A 24,979-nucleotide genomic window follows, 5' to 3' on the forward strand; every position below is an offset into this window, starting at 1 on the left:
TTACATTCTTTTCTATTTATATCACTTCCCACCATTCCCAATAGAAATGCTTCTGGTTTCTTTGTAAATGTATATTTCAACATTTTTTTCAACTTGTTATATATCATTTCCCAAAAGCATTTCAGCTTTTTACATTCCCACCACATATGATAAAATGTTCCTTCGTTTTCTTTACATTTCCAATATTTATTGCTAGTTTCATAATTTTTTGCTAGCTTAACAGGAGTGATATACCATCTATACATCATTTCCATCACATTTTCTTTTAATGCATTACATGCAGTAAACTTTAAACCTTCTTTCCATAATTTCACCCAGTCACTCAATTGTATGTTATATCCAAAATCTTTAGCCCAATGAATCATAACCGACTTAACCTCCTCATCTTTCAAATGCCATTCCAGCAGCAACAATCGCTGGCTTTTCAAGGCAGGGCTGGGAAAGTGGCCTCTGTCTGAAAGACAGGGGAGCTGCAGCCAGTGAGTGTAAGAAATACTGAACTAGATGGACCAATACTCTGATTTGGTTTAAGGCAACTCCCTATATTCCTAAAGAACCTAAGAGTGGGAACCAGTTATTCCATTCCAGTGATACTTCCCTGTGTTCTCGATTCAAGGCTTAAGGCCTCCATCCACAGCTGGAACGCTTCTCTGGATCAATACAGGAGAATTTGCTCCATTTTCATCCCATATCCAATGCTTCCATCTGACAACATGATGCTTCTGTAGCTCAGCTGCATGAGGTGGCCAAAACCAGGGCCGGATTTAGGTTTGATGAGGCCCTAAGCTACTGAAGGTAGTGGGGCCCTTTATATGTCCAGCTGTCCTTTGCCAACAACAAATTGTCACTGTTTCTTGTGCTATATGGTAATTTATGGACCTAATAGGTATCTAAAGCCATTTGCACATAACAAAATATGGATTTTAGCAAAGTGATTGTTGAACTGAAATACAATTAAGAAAAACCCTACACAACACAAAACACAGTTGCTGAATGTGTTGTTGTTGTTATTTAGTCATTTAGTCTTGTCTGTCTCTTCGTGACCCCATGGACCAGAGCATGCCAGGCACTCCTGTCTTCCACTGCCTCTCGCAGTTTGGTCAAAGTCATGCTGGTAGCTTCAAGAACACTATCCAACTATCTCGTCCTCTGTCGTCCCCTTCTCCTTGTGCCCTCCATCTTTCCCAACATCAGGGAGTCTTCTCTTCTCATGAGGTGGCCAAAGTATTGGAGCCTCAGCTTCACGATCTTGAATGTAGGTTTTATTTTATTTATTTTTTTATCTTATATTTTGGAAATGTACATCCAGGGTTTTTTCTCCTTTAATTTTTTTTGAGGCCCCCAAGAGAGTGGGGCCCTAAGCTATAGCTTGTTTAGCTTATATGTAAATCCAGCACTGACCAAAACCCTAACCTAATCCACAAGTCAGTTGCCTACATGTTTAGCACACAAATAATTTCTCTCATTCTCTCTCTCATTGAAAGGCAAGGGTTTAAAGCTATAAAAACAAAATGGTGACCTCAAATAACCATTCTTGTGCAAAACTTTCTTCATGGAAGGCCACCTGCCCCCCCTTTTTTTAATGTCTCAAATACTAGAATAGAAATAGCACATAAGAACCGCAATAGCTTTTCAAAAATAGTCATTATGGAAAAGGTTGCCCATCCTACTGCAAAGCTTTCCATTCAAGGGAATGTACTAAACTCAAGTGCCATACATAATTGCCTACCACACTGCCTGTAGTTTAAGTGTAGGCTACTGATTGGGAGTACAAAGGAAGCCCATCAAAACAGAATTCAGTAGAACAACCATTAACTCACAGTGCTGTGGATGAACGCCTCTGCAGATCTTGGAGAGAAGGAAGATTAAAGGTTGGCAACCATAGTAAGGTGCTAGAATGAGAACCATTAAGAGACATCTAACACAGCCCCACCAAGAGAGGGAAGAATCAAGGACAACAAGTGTTCACCACTGATTAAACTGAAGTAGGACAGAAGATGTTAAGCAATCATCATCATAACAGCTACTGCTGGGGAACTGTTGAAAGCTCTTAGTGAATTAGGAAGCAGCTTCTTGTTCATTCTCATTTACTGATTCATTCAGGGATGGTTAGAATCATAGAGTTGGAAGGGACCCTGAGAGTCCAATCCCCTTCAGTGCAGGAATCTCAACTCTTCTTCTCTTTCTTCTCTTCTTCTTCGGCAATCACTTGTAGCCGAGTAAGATTGTCTTCCATAAACACATTTTTGGGGTTTGGGATGGGTTTTTGGAAGACGCCTGTGCGTGAATTCGTTTGGTGTGTGTGTGGATCAGTGCACGGACCTCCAGAACAAATTAAGTTCATAACCAGAGGTACCACTGTATATTTTTTAAGTGCATTTACTCAGAAATAAACCCGTCTGACTGCAAGGGAGGGAGGGTGTCCTGTTTTAAGATTTAAATGCCGTACAGTGGTACCTCGGGTTAAGAACTTAATTCATTCTGGAGGTCCATTCTTAACCTGAAACTGTTCTTAACCTGAGGTACCACTTTAGCTAATAGGGCCTCCCGCTGCCGCCGCCATGCAATTTCTGTTCTCATCCTGAAGCAAAGTTCTTAACCCAAGGTACTATTTCTGGGTTTGTGAAGTCTGTAACCTGAAGCATCTGGTTCTGGTCTGTGGGTGCTTGGATGGTTTGTGTATGTGCTTGGTCCTATTGAAATGACCAAAGTGTTTATTTATTCCCAGATTAGCATTGGAATGCCCCATTTTTCTTCTAGGACCCAGGAACACTCGCATTACTTCTTTCCAATGGAGTGTGTGATTTCTAGCTTAGGTGAGAGCAGCACCATAGAAAGGGTGGCCCTTTTGGGAGCACTGCAGTAACTTCAACGACCCTCCACCACTTCTCCCTCATGTGCCTGCTCCCCCCCTCTTTTTTACAGCTTTTTTTACATCACTGTTCATCAGCTGATCTTTGTCCTGTGATTAGCTTTCTCTGAGACCAAGACTTGTTTGGTAAGTGTTGAATTTCCTAGCCAGGTTAATTGGCAGTGGTAGAGGGCGCCATTTTGTGGTACACCTCATGCGCCAAAATGTCTTGGGCTGGTCCTGCTTTGGTACATTAGCTTATGATCTGGGTAGGGGGCAAAGGTTAGTGAGTATTATTTCTTCAGGACACCGTTTCTCCATGCTAAAACTGAGGAGGGGGAAAGAAGGGGAAGAAATTAAAACTAACTCCCATGTCCTACTGTTATAAGGGAAAGAATAAAGTTTGGCAATCATCAGGGTTTTCCTTCTTCTTCTTTTCCCTCGGAGAGAACAAAGTGAGAAGCAATTATGTTGCTTGGGCTACAACATTAACTTAAATTAACAGGGAAAACATTTAAAAAGCTAATCTAAGTTCCATAAATGCTTTGCCATCTTGCAAATATAAAACTGAAGTGGGTGGATGGGGGAATTAAAGTGCTCCCCCCCCCCACTTAGTGTAATAATGCACTTCAGTTAAAGACAGATAAAGGGGGTGTGGGAGAATGTACAACGGTGGCATCAAGAGGATTCAAAACTTGGCTGTGTAACATTTTAATCACACATGTGCACACTCACATACTCACCAGGAGGAGGATAGCTTACAGTTTTTTCTGAACTAAGAATTACATGGATTATTCAATGGATACATTTCAGTCCTATTAGAAGCTGAAAGGGACTCCAAGGGTCATCAAGTCCAACCCCCTGCAATGCAGGAATCTTTTGCCCAACGTGGGGTTTGGACCCATGACCCTGAGATTAAGTGTCTCGTGTTCAACCAACATACCAGAGCATGTACCACTCTTCCCAGACAATGCATGGACAGGTAAGAAGGCAAAAGGTAAAGGACCCCTGGATGGTTAAGTCCAGTCAAAGGCAACTATGGGTTTACGGCGCTCATCCTGCTTTCAGGCCGAGGGAGATCGGGTCCTCCCTTAAAGAGGGCACGTGTTGCGGTGAGACCTTGCAACCAAACTCTGTGTTGTGGGTGGGTATGATTGGATAGCCACAACACCCAGTTGGTAAGTCCCTTGATGCTGGGTTTAATTAGGCCAATGGGATGCAGGCTAAACAGATCACGTGACCCAGAGCTTCCTCTTTCAGTGCGTGCATTGGAAGACCTGTCCACGTCTCCCTACTTTGAGGGCTGTGCGCTTGACCTTGCTATGCCGTTGTGTGTCGTCTGTTGTTGGGACAGGGGCACGGCAGGAATTTTCCCCATTTGGCTGATTGGCTGGTGCCATTTTGGGTGTCGCCTGCCACATAGCAAATCGTCACAACTCGTAAGGTTGCGGATAGGGTCTGGTTCAGGTGATAGGGATGGGGGAACGCTCTCACCATCCCTATGTGAAGGGTATTCCGTTAAAGGAATCCAAGGATTCAATGGTTTGGTCAACCTGTGAGGGGGTTGTGCCTGCGGCTGAGTCTAGGGGGACATCTGGGTGGTGGACATAGCCTGTTCCCGGCTTTCCACCTATCCAGGTGTTCACCCTAGGCTGACCTATGCTGGTGCCCTGGGTCAGCGCTACCTGCAACGGTGCAGGGAGTTAGTCGAACCAGAGCCTATGCAACCACTCACTTGCTGTAATCAGTAAAGTTGTGGCCTAAATTCTGCAAAAAAACAAACCAAAATTTGAGTCTTGTCTGAATTTATTTAAGGGGGAGGTTGAAAGATCTGAACACGCAACTGGCGTTTGTTCACAGACAGCTTTCTGAGTCATGTGGCCAGCAGGACTAAACCACTTCTGGCGCAATGGAACACCATGATAGAAGCACGGAAACACTGTTTACCTTCCCACCACAGCGGTACCTATTTATCTACTTGCACTGGTGTGCTTTTGAACTTTGGCAGAAGCTGGGACCGAGCAACGTGAGCTCACCTCGTCATGGGGATTCAAACAGCCAACCTTCTGATTGGCAAGCCCAAGGGGCTCAGTGGTTTAGACCACAGTGCCACCCGCACCCTATGGGCAGGTAGAGAATAGGATAAGAATAGGATGAGAATTCTCGGTGATAATGGGCAATGGGAAAGCCATAATTGTTTCTCTTTTGTAGCTGCACTGCAGAAGATCTAGTATACAAGTGTACATTTGACTATGGAAATGTGTGATGTGGACATCGGCATAAGTCAAAATTGCTGCTTCTCTTTATTTATATAGCAGGGAAACAATACAAGAGACATGAAGTCACATGGCTTCCTTCACATGGGGAACTGTCACAACAGGCAAACCTGCAAAAATCCTCAACAACAAGCAATTTACTATCCCAGCAGTTAGGCTTCCCTCCCCTTTTTGTCTTGTTTATTACTGAAGCAATTTGCATCAGGATGAGAGCCTTTTCCATCAGTTCATATTTTTGCTTCTCCTGCTGCTTGATCCTGCCAGGAAAGCCTAATTTTCTCGCATTGATACCTGCCTGTTGCCATAGAAAAAGAGATAATGTCTCAGATTTGACACTGCAACTTTATGACTGCATAGAAAAGATATGTCTTAGTGCTGAATAGCCTTGCTTTGAAACAGGAATCTGATAGTTTTGCCTTGAAACAATATCTGATAGTTAAGGGGGGAAGAAAAATCAGGGTGTTGTTTGAAAATTAAGCCAATTATCCATATAGGCAATAATACTCATAATCCAAAGTCATCGTCTTCTTCTTCTTGCATACCATAGAAGCACAGTGCAAATACATGCAGGTTTACTCGGAAGTAGGGATGGGGGAGAACATTGAGTCTGTTTGCATTTTGATGAGAAACCACCTAATTCACACTTCTCAATCCAATATGCTGTGTGTGTGCCTCTCTAAATAACTGTAGCATAATGAATAAATAACTTGCTGATAGCCCTTATTCAGCCCAATTCCATGGCTACAATAAGTTATTACATCCTTTTCTGTGACTCCTGTGCTTTTCCATCCTTCAGCTTCCAGATAATGGGACCACTGCTGTCTAAGCATGCTATGGACCAGAGTATGGAAACCCTATAGGGAAAAATTTCTTAATGCAAACGAGGGAATGAGCTGCAACTATCAGGACACAACACTTCCTGGCACCTCTTTGCACTCTTGCAGTTGGTCTAAAACTGCTTGCTTATTTGTTTCCCCTGATTATTTTGAGTCTCCAATGAAAGTGGTTTGATTACCTAGCACTTGTGAATATGTTTGAAAAGGGTACAGTTCTGTTCCAAGACTTCAGGCTATGCAGTTGACATACACGCTGTCTCACCAACACAACAATTAGAGATCCAATTGACTAATTTTTTTCCCTGTGCCAACTTTCCCCTGCAAGTTAATTGTGTGGTGCTTTTTTTTGTAACATTGCAATAATTTAATAATTGCTTTCAAAGCAATTATCTTTCCTAAGGGGAAAACAAAGCACAGCAAAAAAAGAAAGAAATCACAGATTGTAAACTGCAGCTTGGCTTTTTACAATGGTCTGCTTGAGGATTCACAAGGCCAATTTGCAAGGGGGTTGTCACTTGATCAGTTTGCAATCTTCCCTTCTTAGTCAATACATTCGTACTCTTCAGTCACATAAGGGGTAGAGCAGGAATGATCATGCTGCCCCTACCCCTTCTACCATGCCAGTTGCTGCTTCCCTCAATGAAATGAGGGCTATTGTTTGCAGCGGGGAGCCTGCCATCCTGACTGTGCCCTACTTGGGCAGAGAAGGCTCCCCTCTACAGGCATTTCACCCCTTATGCATGGAGGTTGGTGCAGACTGCAGTGAGGCTGTGACAAAGGGGAGAAGACCAATGGGCTTATCGCAGCAGTAGTTGGCAGCTGAGGTCAGTGAGACTTAGCTGTTGTCCACATGGCTGCAGCATATTGAGAGTGGCAGCAAGGTTGGCGCAGTGCAAACATACTGGTGGACCTAATCCATCACTCCTACCAGTGTTTTTGCATCATCCCAACTTTGCCACCATTTTGTCCTTCCTCCAAGTAGGCTTCATCAAAGCAGGCAATGGGAGGTGAGGTGCCCTGCCCATCACTGTTGTCTCATCCTCATTGGGCAGGCCAAAGCCACAAAGTCAGGCAGCAGAAGCCCCCCAGGTAGCACCCCTATGGGTGCCCTATCACCTTTGCCACCAGTGCAAAAGTGGCACTGATTTCCAGTGAGATCTCGCAGAGGCAGAGGGGCAGCATGGCAGCACTTCCTGTTTCATCTCAAGTGTCAAAATGGGGCACAGTACTCTGCCCTCTCGCCATTATCTTATGAAGGGGATAATGACTGGAATTGGCTGCTGACATGGTTCAATCAGCGGCCATTGGGAAGGAAGTGCAAAACTGTGCTATCTTCACAGATATTTCTGCTTTCAAAGAAACGGACCATACACGTTTGGTACATTATAACTGTTCCATAACCTTTTAACTTGGAACTCACCCTTCTTTAGAAGAGGCCATCCATAAAACACAATAGCCAACATCGCATAACAGCAATACTCTGTAGATTTCTGACCTCAGCAGACAATATCACAACCTTCAACAGCCTATAAAAAGTTGAAAATCTTAGAGTGCCTAAAACTGTACAAAGTTGATATCAGCCTTAACTAAAGAGGAAGTTCTATTCCAAACCAGGTTGCTATTACTGAGAAGGACCTCTGGTGGGTGACTGAGAAACCTTGTCAATATCATCAGAATAATTTGAAGTTTCTTTCAAAAATACTACATGTATTTTTTTGCAAATGAGATTTTTTGCTAACATTATTCAGTATTTTTGGCTTCCCACAAATACCACCAGCATTCCAGCTGAGAGCTCCTTGGATTTTCTTCAGATTTGGAGGAGACAGGGCAAAATTTCAGTAGCAATTCTTTGTAATTGGGCATCAGTGAGACCACTCATTGATCTTTGAGCTATCAAATATCAGATTTTAGAATGTTGTATTATTTTATTGTTGTTAGCCGCCCTGAGCCCGGCTTTGGCTGGGGAGGGCGGGTTATAAATAAATTTATTATTATTATTATTATTATTATTATTATTATTATTATTATTATTATTATTCTCTTTGAATGAAACTTGATGGCACCTTAGAAATGTGGGGGAAAAAAACCACTGGGAAGTTTTAATATTATCTTAACACTCCCCTGCCCCCATCTGAATCCCAGGTAATGTTTTGGAGAAAGCTGGTGGAAATCTGAAGTTCAGCTTAGTGAGGAGGCTGAAGTTGCCAAACTTCTTTTCTTGATCGTCAATCTCAGGGGGTTGTTAAACAAGAAGAAGCTTTAGGATTCAGACAGTGTTTTCTCCTCTACTGACTGCTGAAGATGGACCGGTGGAGCTTTGATTTATGTTCTCAGTGCTCAAGACAAATGCAGACAGCTCCAAAGTTGTACAGTCCTAGTTACGGTTGAAAGAAACTGGGAGGGGAAATGGCAAAAGTGTTTAAAGGCCGAATGCTTCCAGTAACAATGGACCCAAGGAATAAAATTTAACAAGGGGTCTCCCCCCCCCTTTTTTTTTTGCTGACAGATTGTTTTCGTCTACAATAGATGTTTTCTTGGCACAGGTAGTGAGAGATGAAAAAATGCCGTGAGCCAAACAAGCTAAAGTGGTCAAGTCAATTACTGAGCTCTCCCATCCTCCAGCCATAATTCCTGTATCTCTTCTTCCAGTCAGCATCTGCCACTTAAAAATGAAGTGTTCCAATTTGACCTGGAAGATGGATTTCGATTCCAAAAAGTCCCCATGCTTCAGGCTGTTGTGCTGCTATAGAGCAATTCCTCAGGGAATTAAGACACAGTCCCTGTCTCTACTGCACTCCCTTCTGGGACTCGGAATGGCTGGTAATGTTACTGTAGGGAACACATTATTAGCTTTTCCCTGTCTTCCTGATGGCTTCCTCTTTGCCAGGATACACTGCACCCCAAAAATGGGATCTTGGGTGTGGTGAGAATCAGGAGGAAGGGATCCATGACCCTTGTGTAATAAATGATGCTAGTAATTTGGACATAGGTACTGATTCTTGCTACTGCAATTCAGTAGAAATTCATGTTTTTGAAGCCACCATGTTAAGATTTGAAATCCAGAATCATGTGAGCAGAACCGGTCACCTGCCACTCTCTGTGGGAGTATGACTTTTTGAACCATGATGAGATGGGATGAAGCCATGGAAAAAACTGTTGTAATTATTATATACAGCACTTCATGAGATACTCAGGATATGTTCTCCATATAATTCTTATTGCCATGTACAGTGGTACCTCGGTTTTCAAACTTAATCCATTCTGGAAGTCTATTCCGAAACCAAAGCGTTCCAAAACCAAGGCACACTTTCCCATAGAAAGTAATGCAAAATGGATTAATCCATTCCAGACTTTTAAAAACAACCCCTAAAATAGAATTTAAACATGGATTTTACTACTTCTGTTGTTGTTCTGTTAATGGTTCTCTTGGCTTTGCAGCTTTTATTCATTTCCACAGTCACACAATCAACCAATCAATCAGTAGCTGAACTGGGTTCGACACAGTCACAAAAACAAATTAACTGAAAAAGCCACACAAACAAAAACACACAAAAAAAGCAAAAGGACCAAATATAAGCTCCAAATATCTAATTGGAAGTGGGGGACTCAAATCAGAAATGGAACCCTCAAACAGGAAGAGGAACTCTCCAATCAAAAGTGGAGGACTAAAAACAGAGCACTTTCGGCTTCTGAAAAAAAGTTCGCAAACTGGAACAGTCACTTCCGGGTTTGCAGCATTCGGGATCCAAGTTGTTCGAGAACTAAGCTGTTTGAAAACCAAGGTACCACTGTATATGTTTCCTAAATAAACTAATTTTGGAGGAAAGGTCTGTTAGTGTAAACTAAGCATGATCTGAGAGGATAGAGAGGGCTAGTGCATATGAAGAGATTGACTGTGTATTTTAGCTTCAGAATTATGAGTATTAAGACTCTGATCCTGCCACAAAACATTTCCTTGAAAACACTGTAAATAGATTCCAAATATTCAAATATTTGCATGCCATTGCAGAGATGGAAAATTGTGAATTAAGGCATTAAATTACACTTTGAATTTAACTGAAGGATCTCCCCTCTGGTATATTATGTGTGGGGAGCTAAACTTTCTCATTCCCACACAGCTCTCAAAAGAGAAGGGACCTCATTTTGCAACAGTGCCAAGTTTGCCTTGTGATGGGAATGCTTTCAATACCTGTTGACAAGCCAAGTCATTGTATCTCTTCAACCCCCCTGTTCATATTTCTTTAACTTGGATCATTACCTTTCCTACCCATAATACATTCTGCTTGCTTCATGCATCCCTAATAAGAAGCCTTCGTGTATTTTCGGGTATGGCTGGGGTCCCTTTTTAATTGTGCATTGTTTGTTTTTACAGTGAATAGGTTGAAGTAAATGAGGCTTGAAGTGAAGAAACAGCTTGAAAGGCATCTGCTAATTTATCATCTCAGGTGTTAGCAGCTACTATTAAGAGTCCAAATGGATGGTTAAAGTACCAGATGTACTCACCCAGAGTTTTAAAGTCAAATACCCTTCAAATTCTTCCACCATGAAAATCTAATCTAGGGAACAGTGTTCCTTCAGCAGAAATCCATGCACTCAAACAAACCATTAAGGCTGTGAGCAGCACCTGTTTATGCAGACTGCAAATTGCTCGAACTAATAAAATGAGGGGGTGCATGTTCTCTGAAATACTCTAATCTCTTCTAAAAGGTCCAGGTATGATCTACAGTGGGAGTGGGCAACCCTATGGATGTTGCTTAATTATGTCTCTCAATGCACTCTATGTGGGGCTACCTTTGAAGGTGACCCAGAAACTACAACTAGTACAGAATGCGGCAGCTAGACTGGTGACTGGGAGCGGCCGCTGAGACCATATAACACCGGTCTTGAAAGACTTACACTGGCTCCCAGTACATTTCCGAGCACAATTCAAAGTGTTGGTGCTGACCTTTAAAGCCCTAAACAGTTTCGGTCCATTTAGGACCGAGTGTGAAGGAGTGTCTCCACCTCCATCATTCTGCCCGGACACTGAGGTCTAGTGCCGAGGACCTTCTGGCGCTTCCCTCGCTGTGAGAAGCCATGTTACAGGGAACCAGGCAGAGGGCCTTCTTGGTAGTGGCACCCACCCTGTGTAACGCCCTCCCACCAGATGCCAAAGAGAAAAATAACTACCAAACTTTTAGAAGACATCTGAAGGCAGCCCTGTTTAGGGAAGCTTTTAATGTTTAATAGGTTATTTTATTTTAGTGTTTTATTGGAAGCCGCCCAGAGTGGCCGGGGAAACCCAGCCAGTTGGGCGGGGTATAAATAATAAATTATTATTATTATTATTATTATTATTATTATTATTATTATCCCTAACTGGCATGGCTGATGGTCAATACTGAGAATGAGTTGCAGTCTGACAACATCCAGAAGGGCAAAAGCTCCCCATTCTTGCTTCACTGTGTATAAACAAGAAATGGCAATGTATAGTCCACATATGGGATATTCATAAACTCCTTCAGAAATGTCAGTAGTCATCAAAACTCTTTTTGCTTAAAAAAGATTCACCTCAGCAAGAACCCAATGTCAGGGCCTGGCTGGGCCTTGAGAAACCAGGGCACATTTAGGTCTGGAGCCACAGTCCTTGCAAGATGAAGCTGGAAGAAGTTCTGGTACTGTTGACATAGCAAGGACAGAAGAATAGGGCCCTAATGTTTATACTAAGTCTGACCATTCAAGAAGCTTAATATTGCCTACCAATCACAAGATGGTATGTTGGATACCCCTCTTTCAATTGTTGCATGAAGAGGACTCTGATGCTAAACACACTGTGCACAAGCAGTCCATAGATAAGTCCCTGATGCCTCCTAATTCAAAAATTCACACTAGGCAACCATTTGTGACAATTTAGGACCACCATAGGAAATTCCACTATTATTCTTATTGTACTGTTTCTTTTCTGCCACTGGATATTCTGCTTGACACAGTGACTTCCTGATAATGATGTGAGAGCCAATTCAGTGTAGTATTTCAGAAATTGGATGGGCAGAAAGAAGAATTTGCAATCTCCTCACTGAGCAACCTTGACAAGCTTGTGAAGGATCTCAGAATTCCCCCTCAAAAAAGTTTGAAAATATTTGCCCTAGAATAAGAAATCTGCAAGCAACCCCCCCCCAAAAAAAAATAAATTCCTATAAAAGAATTCCTGCTGTTGGAAAAATGGCTATGCATACATAAAGTCATATATTGCATGTAATTGGAAGTCTCCAAAGCAGAGATCTAAACAGCAGTGATTAATTTGGGGGGTGGCAAAGTATGGCTATTATACAAAAGATTTTGTTGCTTGCTACCACAATCTCTGGGCAGTGCAAGATTTCAAGAGTTTCCAGGAACTCACTCAGGGTTCATGTTTCCTTTTGGAAATGAGGCATAGCAGAGACTGTGGTGTCTTTATGATATTTGGCTTATTTACACACATATGCAACCTGAGCCTACAATGATGGGCTTCACAGTATTAACATTCCAAGAGGAGCTTGCTTTTCCCCTAGCTGCCGCCGTGGATTCAAACAGAAATCTCACCATATACTCCGACTCTGTCTCTAGCTTTGCTGCCTTTAACAGCCTGCAACCTTTTTTCCTTCTAGGTCACATCATAACCAGCTCTCCTTGAAACTCTCCCTTTGTCTTCTAACTAACTCTGAGTTGTGGGGCGGCCGTTCCCATTTGCCATATAGCATGGAGCCCCCTCTCTTTGACTTTCTTAATGGCTTGTCATTTTCTTTTTGTTATCCTAATGGGCCATCACCCTAAGCAATTTCCTCCTCATGAATTGGTCTGGCTTGTATTTTAACATTAGCTGGATCCAGGGTTCAGTTTCTGGCACCCATATACTCATCACATGGGGGGGGGGTCTGGCACCCAAAAACTCATAACACTATTATGTCAGTGTGCTTTCCAGTCTCACCACCACCACCACATTTGTGGAAGCCCTTCAAATGCCAATCATGTACAGATGCCCATATATTTATTGTAGGTTAGATACATAATATATGCTTTATAATTTATATTTTCAATCTCTCCGTAGTTAGTGAGATTCTCCTTTGTCTGTTTTCCTCCAGTTGTCTCACAAGCATATCCACAATCAACTAAAGATTGCAATCAGTGTGTTTCTTGATAGTCCCATGCATATCCACTCAGTACCTGTGAGTTTAACTGGACTTTGGACAAGCAATCCTAACTCCCAGATGGGGGCATCAAAGCTGAATTGACCACAAGGCGGGTGGTAGTCAAATTTCCAGCTTTTAATTTTTGTTGTTGTGGGAGCACAGAGGACCAGATTGGTCTCATAGATGGTAGCTGAGCCAATGTAAGATCTAGTGAATCTTAATGTTGGAAGATTTAGGAAAGATGGAAGAAAGTACCATATTTTTTGCTCCATAACTCACTTTTTCCCTCCTAAAAAGTAAGGGGAAATGTGTGTGCGTTTTATGGAGTGAATGCAGGCTGTGCAGCTATCCCAGAAGCCAGAACAGCAAGAGGGATTGCTGATTTCACTGCGCAGCAATCTCTCTTGCTGTTCTGGCTTCTGAGATTCAGAATATTTTTTTTCTTGTTTTCCTCCTCCAAAAACTAGGTGCGTCTTGTGGTCTGGTGCATCTTATAGAGCGAAAAATATGGTACTTATTCACACAGCAAATAGTCAAGCTATGAAACGTAGCTTGCCCAGGAATCAGCGATGGCCAACAATTTGGATGACTTTAAAAGAGGATCAGACCGATTCATGGAGAAGAAGACTGTCAATGGCCAGTAGCCATGATGGTGATGATGTACCTTCACAGCTGGAGGTGTCAGTGCTTCCAGATTCCAGTTGCTGGAAACCACAGGAGTGGAGTAGTGCTCTTGTGCTCATGTTCTGCTCGATTGTTTCCCACAGGCGTCTGGTTGTCCACTGAGAATAAGTTGCCATTGGACAGGTCCAGCAGAATATTCTTATGTTCTTGGCCATCCCCCCTTCAGGGGTTTATGCAGACTACCATTAGCAGGGATACTGCTGGTGGTAGTTTCAACCCATCCGCACTCTGAGTGAACACAGTGAAGACTTCTGCAGAAGGTGGAGACCCTGTGCTAGTGGAATCTGGCAGAGCTGACCAAATCCAAAGTACAGGGAAATGCCTGCAGTATCATATTGTGCTATGGATTGCTGTGTTGCACTCATGTATAGGGTTACAGTCTTCATTATCTTCTTGTATTGCTATATGTATTCCTTTTTGTTGCCTGATTTGTTTCAACCTTAATTTAATTCAGAAATAAAATAAAATTCCGTAGAAAAGGGGAAGGGGGACAGATTTCATTTTGAGCAATCATTCCCTTAGGCTTAGAGTGTCCTTGAACAATTGGCTTATAAAGTTATGTATTTTATTTTATTTTTTTACCCTATCTTGCTTGAATAGGCTTCTCTGTTTAATCTGATAATCTGAGCTGGTTTTGCAATGATGTATTTGTTCATGCAAGCCAATTTTTGCTCCGGTCCTTAGTTTTTCTTCCCTTTCCTGAAGTTGAAAGCAAGCTTTGTTCAACCCAGTGTTTCTAGAAATTTCTTTCTTTCTTTCCTTCTTTCCTTCTTTCTTTCTTTCTTTCTTTCTTTCTTTCTTTCTTTCTTTCTTTCTTTCTTTCTTTCTTTCTTTTTTTCCTTATGGAAGGAGAATAATTTTCTGGCATAAGATTTCAGAAAGGCATAAGAGATGGCGAGAAATGATTGGAAGGAAGAATACACTTCAAATGAAAGTGTGAACAAAAAGAGGGTGGAAAAATCTTCACTGCCTAGATGTAGCTGACTGCTCAAATCCATTGTGTAGTATCTATTCAAGAAAGGTTCTTTAGCTAATACAACTGAAATTGTATCCTTCATTAAATCTGCATTTTCAGTGGGCTGGAATATTTCATCTGATCAGTATTTACATAACGTCCCTGAGATCCCAAGACCAGCTGATTAGCCACTGGGTGATACTTCCCCTCATGTTAACATTACTCATAAATGATACCTTATTTCCTGACAACCGTAAATACATTCCTGAATGCCATGTCTTGGGCAATTGCAAATTTGAAATCAGAATGGAAATTTCTTTACTTCATTTTAGATTCTTCTCTGATACCCTGACTAAGGAACCAAGCAGACACCATGTACATTGCATGAATTAAATGAATATGCATGATTTTAAAAGTATGAGTCACAGTTTATGAGAAGCATCCAAATGGAAAGGTTGGGATGGGGGTGTTTAATCTCAACCACCCAATGTAGCCCTCTCCCATAGCCCTCAAGCAATGATTTGTATCAGTGTCCACGAGCAGTGTTTCCTCCCAAAGAAATTAGCAGCTTACACAAGATCAGAAAGGTCATTCAGCCACCCAGTCATCCTAACAGAGAGTACACATAACAGCTGACATTTCTACTCATCTACCTAGAATTGATAATTTTGAATTATGGTGCTGGAGGAGACTCTTGAGAGTCCCATGGACTGCAAGAAGATCAAACCTATCTATTCTGAAGGAAATCAGCCATGAGTGCTCACTGGAAGGACAGATCATGAAGCTGAGGCTCCAATACTTTGGCCACCTCATGAGAAGAGAAGACTCCCTGGAAAAGACCCTGATGTAGGGAAAGATGGAGGGCACAAGGAGAAGGGGACGACAGAGGATGAGATGGTTGGACAGTGTTCCCTAAGCTACCAGCATGAGTTTGACCAAACTGTGAGAGGCAGTGGAAGACAGAAGTGCTTGGCGTGCTCTGGTCCATGGGGTCACAAAGAGTCAGACACAACTAATTGACTAAACAACAACAACACCTAGATGAGAACTACCTACATAATTACTAGCCAATATTTTCTGGATTTCTTGACTGATGGACTGAGGAAGAGCAGAGATCCCATTATACTGCTCCCTCATGTTATGGACTCTTTGGGCAGTCATCACAAAAGACCAAATGACCAGCAAGCTATGGTGGAGACAACATTTGTTGGGTTTCATCATACATCCATGTGTGCAGAGAGCGATACAAAACTGATTGTTCAGGATGAATTTAGTTTACAACCCATTAATAAATCACCTGTATTCTATATAATAGAATTAGTGCTTGCTGGTCAGGAAGGTCTGCCATCTGCCCTAAGGAAAGGAGAAGAAGTTAATAGCTGTATGTTTCGGTTACCCTGAATCAACAGAGGGAAGAATTTTGTCCAACTATGGTAGGCAGCTGATGCTTCTAATGTAAAGTACACACACACACACACACACACACACACACACACACACACTAACCATTAGGATAAATTTCAAGAACCATGAGTAGAAGGGAAATAGTCACTTGCACTGTGCCATAAACATTTATATAAGTGCTAACAAAACAGTTATGGGAATGATGTAATAATTAGTTCCTTCCTAGCTTCCCACTTTGGCCACCTCATGAGAAGAGAAGACTCCCTGGAAAAGACCCTGATGTTGGGAAAGATTGAGGGCAGAAGAAGAAGGGGACGACAGAGGACAAGATGGTTGGACAGTGTTCTCGAAGCTACCAGCATGAGTCTGACCAAACTGCGGGAGGCAGTGGAAGACAGGAGTGCCTGGCGTGTTCTGGTCCATGGGGTCACGAAGAGTCGGACACAACTAAAGAACTAAACAGCAACAAAGCTTCCCACCTGCAGAAGAAATCTAGTACAAGGGTTAAAACTGTCCATTGTGAGTGAAAGTTAGCCAGTGGCGGAGCGTGGGGGGTGCAGGGGGGGCGGCCGCACCGGGCGCAACATCTGGGGGTTAGGGTTAGGGGGCGCAAATCCATGGGTTAGGGGGCGCAAATTACTTGCCTTGCCCCGGGTGCTGACAACCCACGCTACGCCACTGAAGTTAGCTTTGCATGCAGGAAAGTATCTCTAGATCCAACCAGATGTATTTGTGGAGTTGTTCTATTTATCCATTTCTGTGATTATCATCAAATATTTGTGTGTGTGGTATTGTGTGCATGGGCGTACTTTGGTAATATGTTGCCCTGAGTGAGGACAAAATCTCCCCTCCCTCCAAAAAAATCTTATTTTCACAATTATTCCTTTTGGCACAGTCACTTCTTAAATGGACCTTCTCCCTAGGTAGAAATATAGGTGGTATTATTATTATTTTGTGCCCCCTTGGCTCGGCACCCTGTTCGGGGGAACTGCCCACACCACCTTAAATTGTGTGAGTCTGTGGTTACTGGCTGATTACATTGTCTGCTAGCTATGAAATTGTCATTTTTGCCCCCCTGAAGCCACTTACACTCCCACAACCAATGTTTATAAGTGCTGAATTTGATGGTGTCTTCTGAGTGTTGAAAGGTGGGGTGAATTTTTTAAAGCCCCCTTACTGCCTCTTCATCACATTTTATGCATTCCTTGCTTGTGTTACTGGAAAGGCTAAAATAAATGTTTATCACACACTTTATTTACACTATCCTTCATTTCCCTCAATGCATTTGTCATAAACATACGGAATCATTATTTCTCAACGGGGGGGTGGGGGGTAGGGTACGCCCATCTTCATATTTACGTTCCATTAAGCTGTTTCAGATAAGTCAATTCAAACCAAGTGACAATAATATGACAAATTGCTATTTGATGAAGTGAATCAGAAGACTGAGTGAATAATAAGAGATTTCTCACCACCACCGATACCTCCATTGACTGTTAAAACAGAGCAAATACAAAGCGGCACAGGAATCTAGAAAACTGCCTTCATACTGAGTCATACCACTGATCCAACTAGCTCAATGCGGGTGGTGCTGTGGTCTAAATCACTGAGCCTCTTGGGCTTGCCAATCAGAAGGTCGGTGGTTCAAATCCCTGCGACGGGGTGAGCTCCCGTTGCTCTGTCCCAGCTCCTGCCAACCTAGCAGTTTGAAAGCACACCAGTGCAAGTAGATAAATAGGTACAGCTGCAGTGGGAAGGTAAATGGCGTTTGCGTCCATTCTGGTTTTTGTCACAGTGTCCTGTTGCGCCAGAAGCAGTTTAGTCATGACCCGGAAAGCTGTCTGGGGACAAACGCCAGCTCCCTCAGCCTGAAAGCGAGATGAGTGCTGCAACCCCATAGTCGCTTTTGCCTGGACTTAACCATCCAGGGGTCCTTTACCTTTTTAATACAGGCTCTCCAGGGTTTCAGACAGGGCTCTCTCCCGGCCAACATGGATGTGGCAAAGGCTGAAACTGGGAACTTCTACAGTTCTTCCCCATTTAGATTGCACATCAAACTGCAGAAACAGGAGGCCTACCATCACAGAACTGTAGAGTTGTATGGGCCCCAAGTGTCCTCTATAATAATATAATAATAATAATTTATTATTTGTACCCCGCCCATCTGGCTGGGTTTCCCCAGCCACTCTGGGCGGCTTCCAACAAAGATGAAAAATACACTAAAATGTCACATATTAAAAACTTCCCTGAACAGGGCTGCCTTCAGATGTCTTCTGAATATCAGGTAGTTGTTTATCGCTTTGACATCTGATGGGAGGGCGTTCCACAGGGCGGGCGCCACTACCGAGAAGGCCCTCTGCCTGGTTCCCTGTAACTTGGCCTCTCGCAGTGAGGGAACCGCCAGAAGGCCCTCGGAGCTGGACCTCTATACTCCAACCCTCTGTACTGCAGGACTCTTTCGCCCAATGTGGGGCTCAAACCCATGACCCTGAGGTTAATAGTCTCATGCTCTACCAACTGAGCTATTCCATGTATAACCACACTAATCTGAAATGGCAGCTATCAGCCTAATGGACCTGTCGGATTTCCAGCATCCCTTTAAATTCCTCCGCTGAAAACCTGAAAATGCCCCTTTGTAGCTGATGTGTCTCAATTGTGTGTGTGTGTGTGTGTGTTGTCATTTATTTATATTTTAGCAGCCCTAAAAACACCATGGTTGAACTCTTTCAGATGTGTGTGTTTCTCGCTTGAAGACTTGGGAAAATTTGAAGATGAAGTTCATCCGTCAATGACTGCACTAGGTAGTGATCACTTGCATGTATGGACAAGACACCTCAGCTTGATACCTGAAGAAAAGCTTTCAGGTAATATCAAATGCAATGCCTTCAAATGGACGCAGGTCTCCTTATTCAGCTGAACTGGCAGCTAATTTGCATGCTTTGGAAAAGTAGATGAGCTGCGTATTAGAAGCCAGGGTGAAGCCTGAGGCGCTTGCAGAGAGAGCTTAACATCCCATAAACACAGACAGGATCGGATGTTAGCTCTGAGATACTTTTCTTGCATGTTAAGCATGGTGAATACCATTTCAAATGCTGCCAGTGGAAACAAATGAGCTCTCTTAATTTACAGGGCAGTAGCAATGCCCCAAAATACCGTGGTACCTTGGTTCTCAAACTTAATCCATTCCGCAAATCTGTTCCAAAACCAAAGCGTTCCAAAACCAAGGTGCACTTTACCATAGAAAGTAAGACAAAATGGATTAATCTGTTCCAGACTCTTAAAAACAACCCCTAAAACAGCAATTTAATGTGAATTTTACTCTCTAATGAGACCATTGATCCATAAAATGAAAGCAATAAACAATGTACTGCAGTCACACAATCAATCAATCAGCAGCTGAACTGGGTTCCACACAGTCACAAAAACAAACAAAAAAGAGCCGCAAAAACAAAAAAGCAAAATAAATAGCAAAAACAGACAGACCTCATCATAACACTCAAAATGGAAGTGTGGCACTCAAATTGGAAGCGTAACACTCAAAATGGAGCACGTTCGGCTTCTGAAAACAGTTTGCAAACTGGAACACTTACTTCCGGGTTTGCAGTGTTTGGGTTCCAAGTTGTTTGAGTACCAAGGTATTTAAGAACCAAGGTACCACTATAAAGTAATTCTTGAAGTGTACATCCTGCATAGAGAGCTTTCCTAACTGGTAGAACAGGCTTCCTCATCCTCGGCCCTCCAGATGTTTTAAGACTACAATTCCCATCATCCCTGACCACTGGTCCTGCTAATTAGGGATCATGGGAGTTGTAGGCCAAAAAAACATCTGGAGGGCCAAGGCTGAGGAAGCCTGTGTTAGAATCTAATTCACTTTGTTGTGAGAAAAAGAAAAAGATGTATTGGCTGCTGATGGACTACTTGTGATGCACCTGCAGAAGGAAAGAGCAGAGCGGCCCACATTGTTTTAGACAGTTTCGTTCCCATTGCTTTCATAATGTCAGGTAGAGGGGTAAATGAAGTATGACTGCTCCTCAGCCACAGTTGAATGAGGACTTCTGCAATCAATGCGCAGGGCCATTCACATCCATCACTGCGCCTTCTGGGTGCATTGTTAGAAGGCCAGTCATCCATGGCCCCAGTGGGCTTGTTGCTGGCATGCAAACATGGACAATGTTTATGGTAAATGCATTTAGATGTGTTGAACTATGTTTGGAAGACTTACAAGGATAGGTTTATGGGCTTGCTTTTGCTTTTAGCTTATTGTGTATTTTGTGTTTTTAAAATTGTGATTTTATGTTGTAACTACCCTGAGCCCTGTGGGTATATGGTGGTATACAAATTTAATAATAATAATAATAATAATAATAATAATAATAATAATAATAATAATAATAGGGGCTCATGTCTTGTGCCATTCAGGTCAAGAGCCATGCTCATGGCATTTTCCCGAAACAAATATTTTGCCATCAAATATTAAAACAGAGCAGAACCAAAATAAATCACCTGGATGTTGATTTCAGTTAGCCAGTCAGTCAGTCAGTCAGTCAGTTTTATTGCATATAGCCAAAGGCCTTTACAATGGACGACAAAGAATAAAAGGAAAAGTTTCATCTATTGCATGTTGAGGTCCCCCAAGCCACCCCTAAATAATTCACTATTCACATATAATTTTTGTTTAAGGTTTTTGGCATAATTTTGGCCACAACTTTATTAAAATACATAAATGTGAGTGGTTGCTTAGGCATTGGTTATGACTATCTGTCCCCATGCCCAGGGATAGAACGGACGTCCGGATTCCAGCAAAAGCTAGTAAGGGAAAACAATACTGGGGAGAGCATGGAGCCAGGCACCAGACCCTCATCCCCCCCCCCCTCACATGCGCCTGGGGACTTGTGCGGCCCTAAGCCCCATTCAGGGGTACGGACGAAAGAATGGCCCTGGATTCCTTTAAAGGAATTCCCTTTCCGCAGCAGCCAATCCATATCTCCTCCACCAACCAATTTTTTAACCAATGCCTAACAGCAACCTTACAAGTTGTGACGATTTGCTACACAGTAGGCAAAAACCAAATGGCACCAGCCAATCAGCCAAATGGACAAAATTCCTGCCAGGTCCCTGCCCCAAAAGCAGATGACCCCATGACAGACATAGCAAGGTCAACGCAATAGCCCTAGATTAGGGAGGGCGGGCGGGTGTTCCGATGCATGCAGCAAAAGAGCCCAGTCAGTGCTGCGTGACTTGATTTTATAACCTTTGGTCTGTCCCCCTAAATGGCAACACCAAAATTTGCCCAGTAACCCAACCACCCAATCACTGTGGATGGTCATCCATACTAACCTGCTCAGCAACAGAGGGGTGGCCTGTCAGACCCCACCGCAACATGTGCTCTCTATGAAAGAGAACATGCCAAATCATATAATGTAACCTGTAGCAGTTTACAATATAAAATAAATTTACAACATTAAGATGTAAGATTGGAGTGCATTCACATAGCTGGAACAGAGCTTATTGGCAGCCAGCACAAATTTGGCTACCAGGTGCGTAATGTATACAGTGCTTTTTTCGGGGGGGGGGGGATTGCAGGGGTAATCATACCCCTAAACATTTTGTGAATCTAAGTCTGGCCTCATTGAGGGGCAGTATTTCAATATGAGTAGAAGAATGAGAGTGCCCCTAAACATTTTTTAAGGGAAAAAAAGCACTGAATGTATATATGTTTATCTGCTAGGAGTTCAGCTGTCACTTCCTGTGTGGATTGATCTGAAAGCCAATTAAGAATTTTCCTCTGGGCATTGTACACGGGGGCAGATCAGCAGATAGTGTGTAATGTCCTCTACCTGATTGCATCCATATATAAATTTGCAATCCATATGGGGAATTCCGCAATATCTCCCCTCTAAATATGCTCAGAGCATCTGTTGGAATCTTAGTTCTACAAAGGCCCTGCGTAGTTGTGGTAACTTGAGAGTCTCAAGGTAACGGGGCCTTGAGTGATTGGTCTTAATTGGGGGGTACCAAGTAGAGTAATGGGCGGCAATGATGGATGCTCTGTCTTGGTTGGCATCCTGATCAAAAATCCAATTTCTAAGGTCACGTGAGCTAAGGACTAAGTAGTTCTCCATTTGAAGATTATAAACCCTAAACTTGTCTTGGCACCTTTGTGCCTAGGCCCCTGTCCTTAGTTGCTCTAACCAGCATGATCCTCGAAGGCATGGAGCCTGTGCCAGTATCTCAGATAGGCTAGATCAATTCTGGCAGCTAGCAAGGGAAGGCCCAACTTGGCTCTGAGATGGGCTGCCGGTGTCCCACATGGAAGCCCCCAAGTCTGCCTCATAATTTATTTTGTAGGAGCTATATTTCAGATTTAACACCAGTTCCCCATATCTCAACCCCGTAGAGAAGGCATAGGCAGCCCTCCAGATGTTTTGGGACTACAATTCCCATCATCCCTGACCACTAGTCCTGTTAGCTAGGGATCATGGGAGTTGTAGTCCCAAAACATCTGGAGGGCCGAGTTTGCCTACACCCATTTGGCCATTGATTTTAGAGACAATGATCTTAATAGCTGGGTTGATTAATTGCCCTCCCTTTGAATGGAAGAACCTATATAGCTTGCGGAGTAGAACGGCCAGATTGTAGCCTTAATTGCTTCTAGACAGAGTTTCCATAATGTTTTCCCATCAATAAGTTATCCTAGATATTTAAATCTGGGTTCTTGCTCTAGGCTGTGACCATCTACAGTCCACTAGACTTGGTAGTCCTCTTGCCAAGTAGAGTGACCTTGGTTTTTATCATAGTTAATTTGTAGAGGGAGGTATTCGTGTTGGTTCCATCAGCCCTTTTACAAGAAAAATAGCACTGGTTGCAGTTCAACAACACATATCTGCTTCAGATAGTATCCAAGAGTTCAAAATTCAATGCTAGTATCTTGTCCTCAAACATTTAACTTTAAGTAAAATCATGTGGCATTTTACTTCACAGATATTCTGCCATAGCTAGCCTAGCACTATTTGATGCTACTTCTGACTGAAGCAGAAAATGCATTAAAATTGCAATTGACTGGTGCAACTATTATGGCTGTTTGAATGCCTTCTTAAGAAAGACACTCTCATAAACAAACTTGATAGAAGTGAAAACACTTCTTGAAAGAAGGAGTATTATCTTTATAGTAAAAATAGCTGAGAGCTAGGGAACAATGCAACAAATCAATAACAGGATTCATGGGATGTTTAATGGACCTTATGTTATTCTGATTTTAAAAAATATGTTATAAATGTGTTTAATGGAGCTTTGCAACTCTCTGATGATTTATTCAAAGCTTCATTTTCCCCCTATCTTTTTTTAAAAGAAGGTTAAATACTAAATGCAATAGTTAACACAAAGTCAACTTCAAAACTTTTGTGGCCTTACATGATTGGGAACAACCGAACTTCCATCTCTTCATGCACTTACGAAACAATTTGGAGAACAAAGGCAGTTTGTCCTTTTCCCAAGTGCACTAATAATACTGGAGACAGGAAGAGCCTTTTGGTCCAGAGAGTTCATATGTGCAGGCACATCACCCACTTTCACTGCATTTAGGAGTCTAGGATGCTGCTCAAACTCAGCATGCTCAAAAATGACTGGCATCAGCTCTCCAGGTTTTCCAACAAATGGCTTCCTCAGCCCTTCTTGAGGAAGCTGAGAAGTGAGTAAACTTGAGACATTTTGCACACAAAACATGAACTTCTATCATCAAGCTACAACCCTTCCTTGATCTCTGAATACAAGGGGTTCACTGTTATCATTCGACATTGATGCCGAAATCCAGCATCACCTGAGCTCTACAGTGCAGCTTTCTCCCGATTGAAGTGCAGAGTGTTTGAGGACCTGGGCATTCACAGGGAAACCAAAGTACTTGTTTACACAGCTATTGTACTACCAACCTTATTGTATGCTTATGAAACATGGACCACTTATAAACGCCATCTCCAACTCCTCGAAAGATTCCATCAACGGTGTCTCCGAAATTTTTTACACATCCCTTGGGAAGACAGGTGAAGTAATACCAGTGTACTGGAAGAAGCAAAGATCACCAGTGTTGAAGCAATGATTTTTCAACATCAACTTCGTTGGACTGGTCATGTTGTGCAGATGGCTGATGACCATCTTCCAAAGCAACTACTCTATTCCCAACTTAAAAATGGAAAGCGTAATGCTGGTGGTCAACAAAAGAGGTTTAAAGACTGTCTCAAGGCAAATCTTTAAAAATGTAGTATAAACACCAACAATTGGGAAACACTTGCCTGCGAGTGCTCCAGTTGGAGAACAGCCTTTACCAAAGGTGTCTTGGGCTTTGAAGACGCTTGAACTCAGGACAAAAGGAAGAAGCATGCTAAGAGGAAAGCATGTTTGGCAAACCCTCACCATGATCAACTCCTGCCTGGAAACCAGTGTCCTCACTGTGGAAGGACGTGTGGATCCAGAATTGGCCTCCACAGTCACTTACAGACTCATTGTTAAAACCGTGTTTATGGAAAACAATCTTATTTGGCTACGTGTGATCACCGAAGAAGAAGAAGAAGAAGAAGAAGAAGAAGAGAGCATTGTCTTCAGCACCATTCTCCATTGTCTTGGAACCAAATGGATTAGCAGCGCCTGATGAACTTCCCATCAACCCACTTTGGAGATGAATTATTTAGAATAAAGATGAGGAACAACTGGACCCTCCAGGTGACACTGTACTACATATTGCATCATCCTTTTAAAAAAATATGCTTTATTGAGATTAAAAAGAAGTAACCAACATCAAAGTTAATAAGAAAAAAAAGAAAAATATAAAATTT

At 42.5% G+C, this 24,979-nt stretch overlaps 1 long non-coding RNA gene across 1 annotated transcript in view; it reads right to left on the minus strand.

The window, feature by feature from the left end:
* LOC310708520 overlaps window positions 1-24,568 on the minus strand; it is a 223,987-nt gene extending 199,419 nt beyond the window's left edge. The window contains exon 1 of the long non-coding RNA XR_014527081.1: window positions 24,331-24,568. This is a non-coding gene — a long non-coding RNA (uncharacterized lncRNA). The remainder of the gene's footprint in view (window positions 1-24,330) is intronic.
* Window positions 24,569-24,979: the final 411 nt, after the last annotated feature.

Source organism: Podarcis liolepis (genome assembly GCF_965112155.1).
Source record: "Podarcis liolepis genome assembly, chromosome: 6".
In the NCBI taxonomy this organism is placed as follows: domain Eukaryota; kingdom Metazoa; phylum Chordata; class Lepidosauria; order Squamata; family Lacertidae; genus Podarcis; species Podarcis liolepis.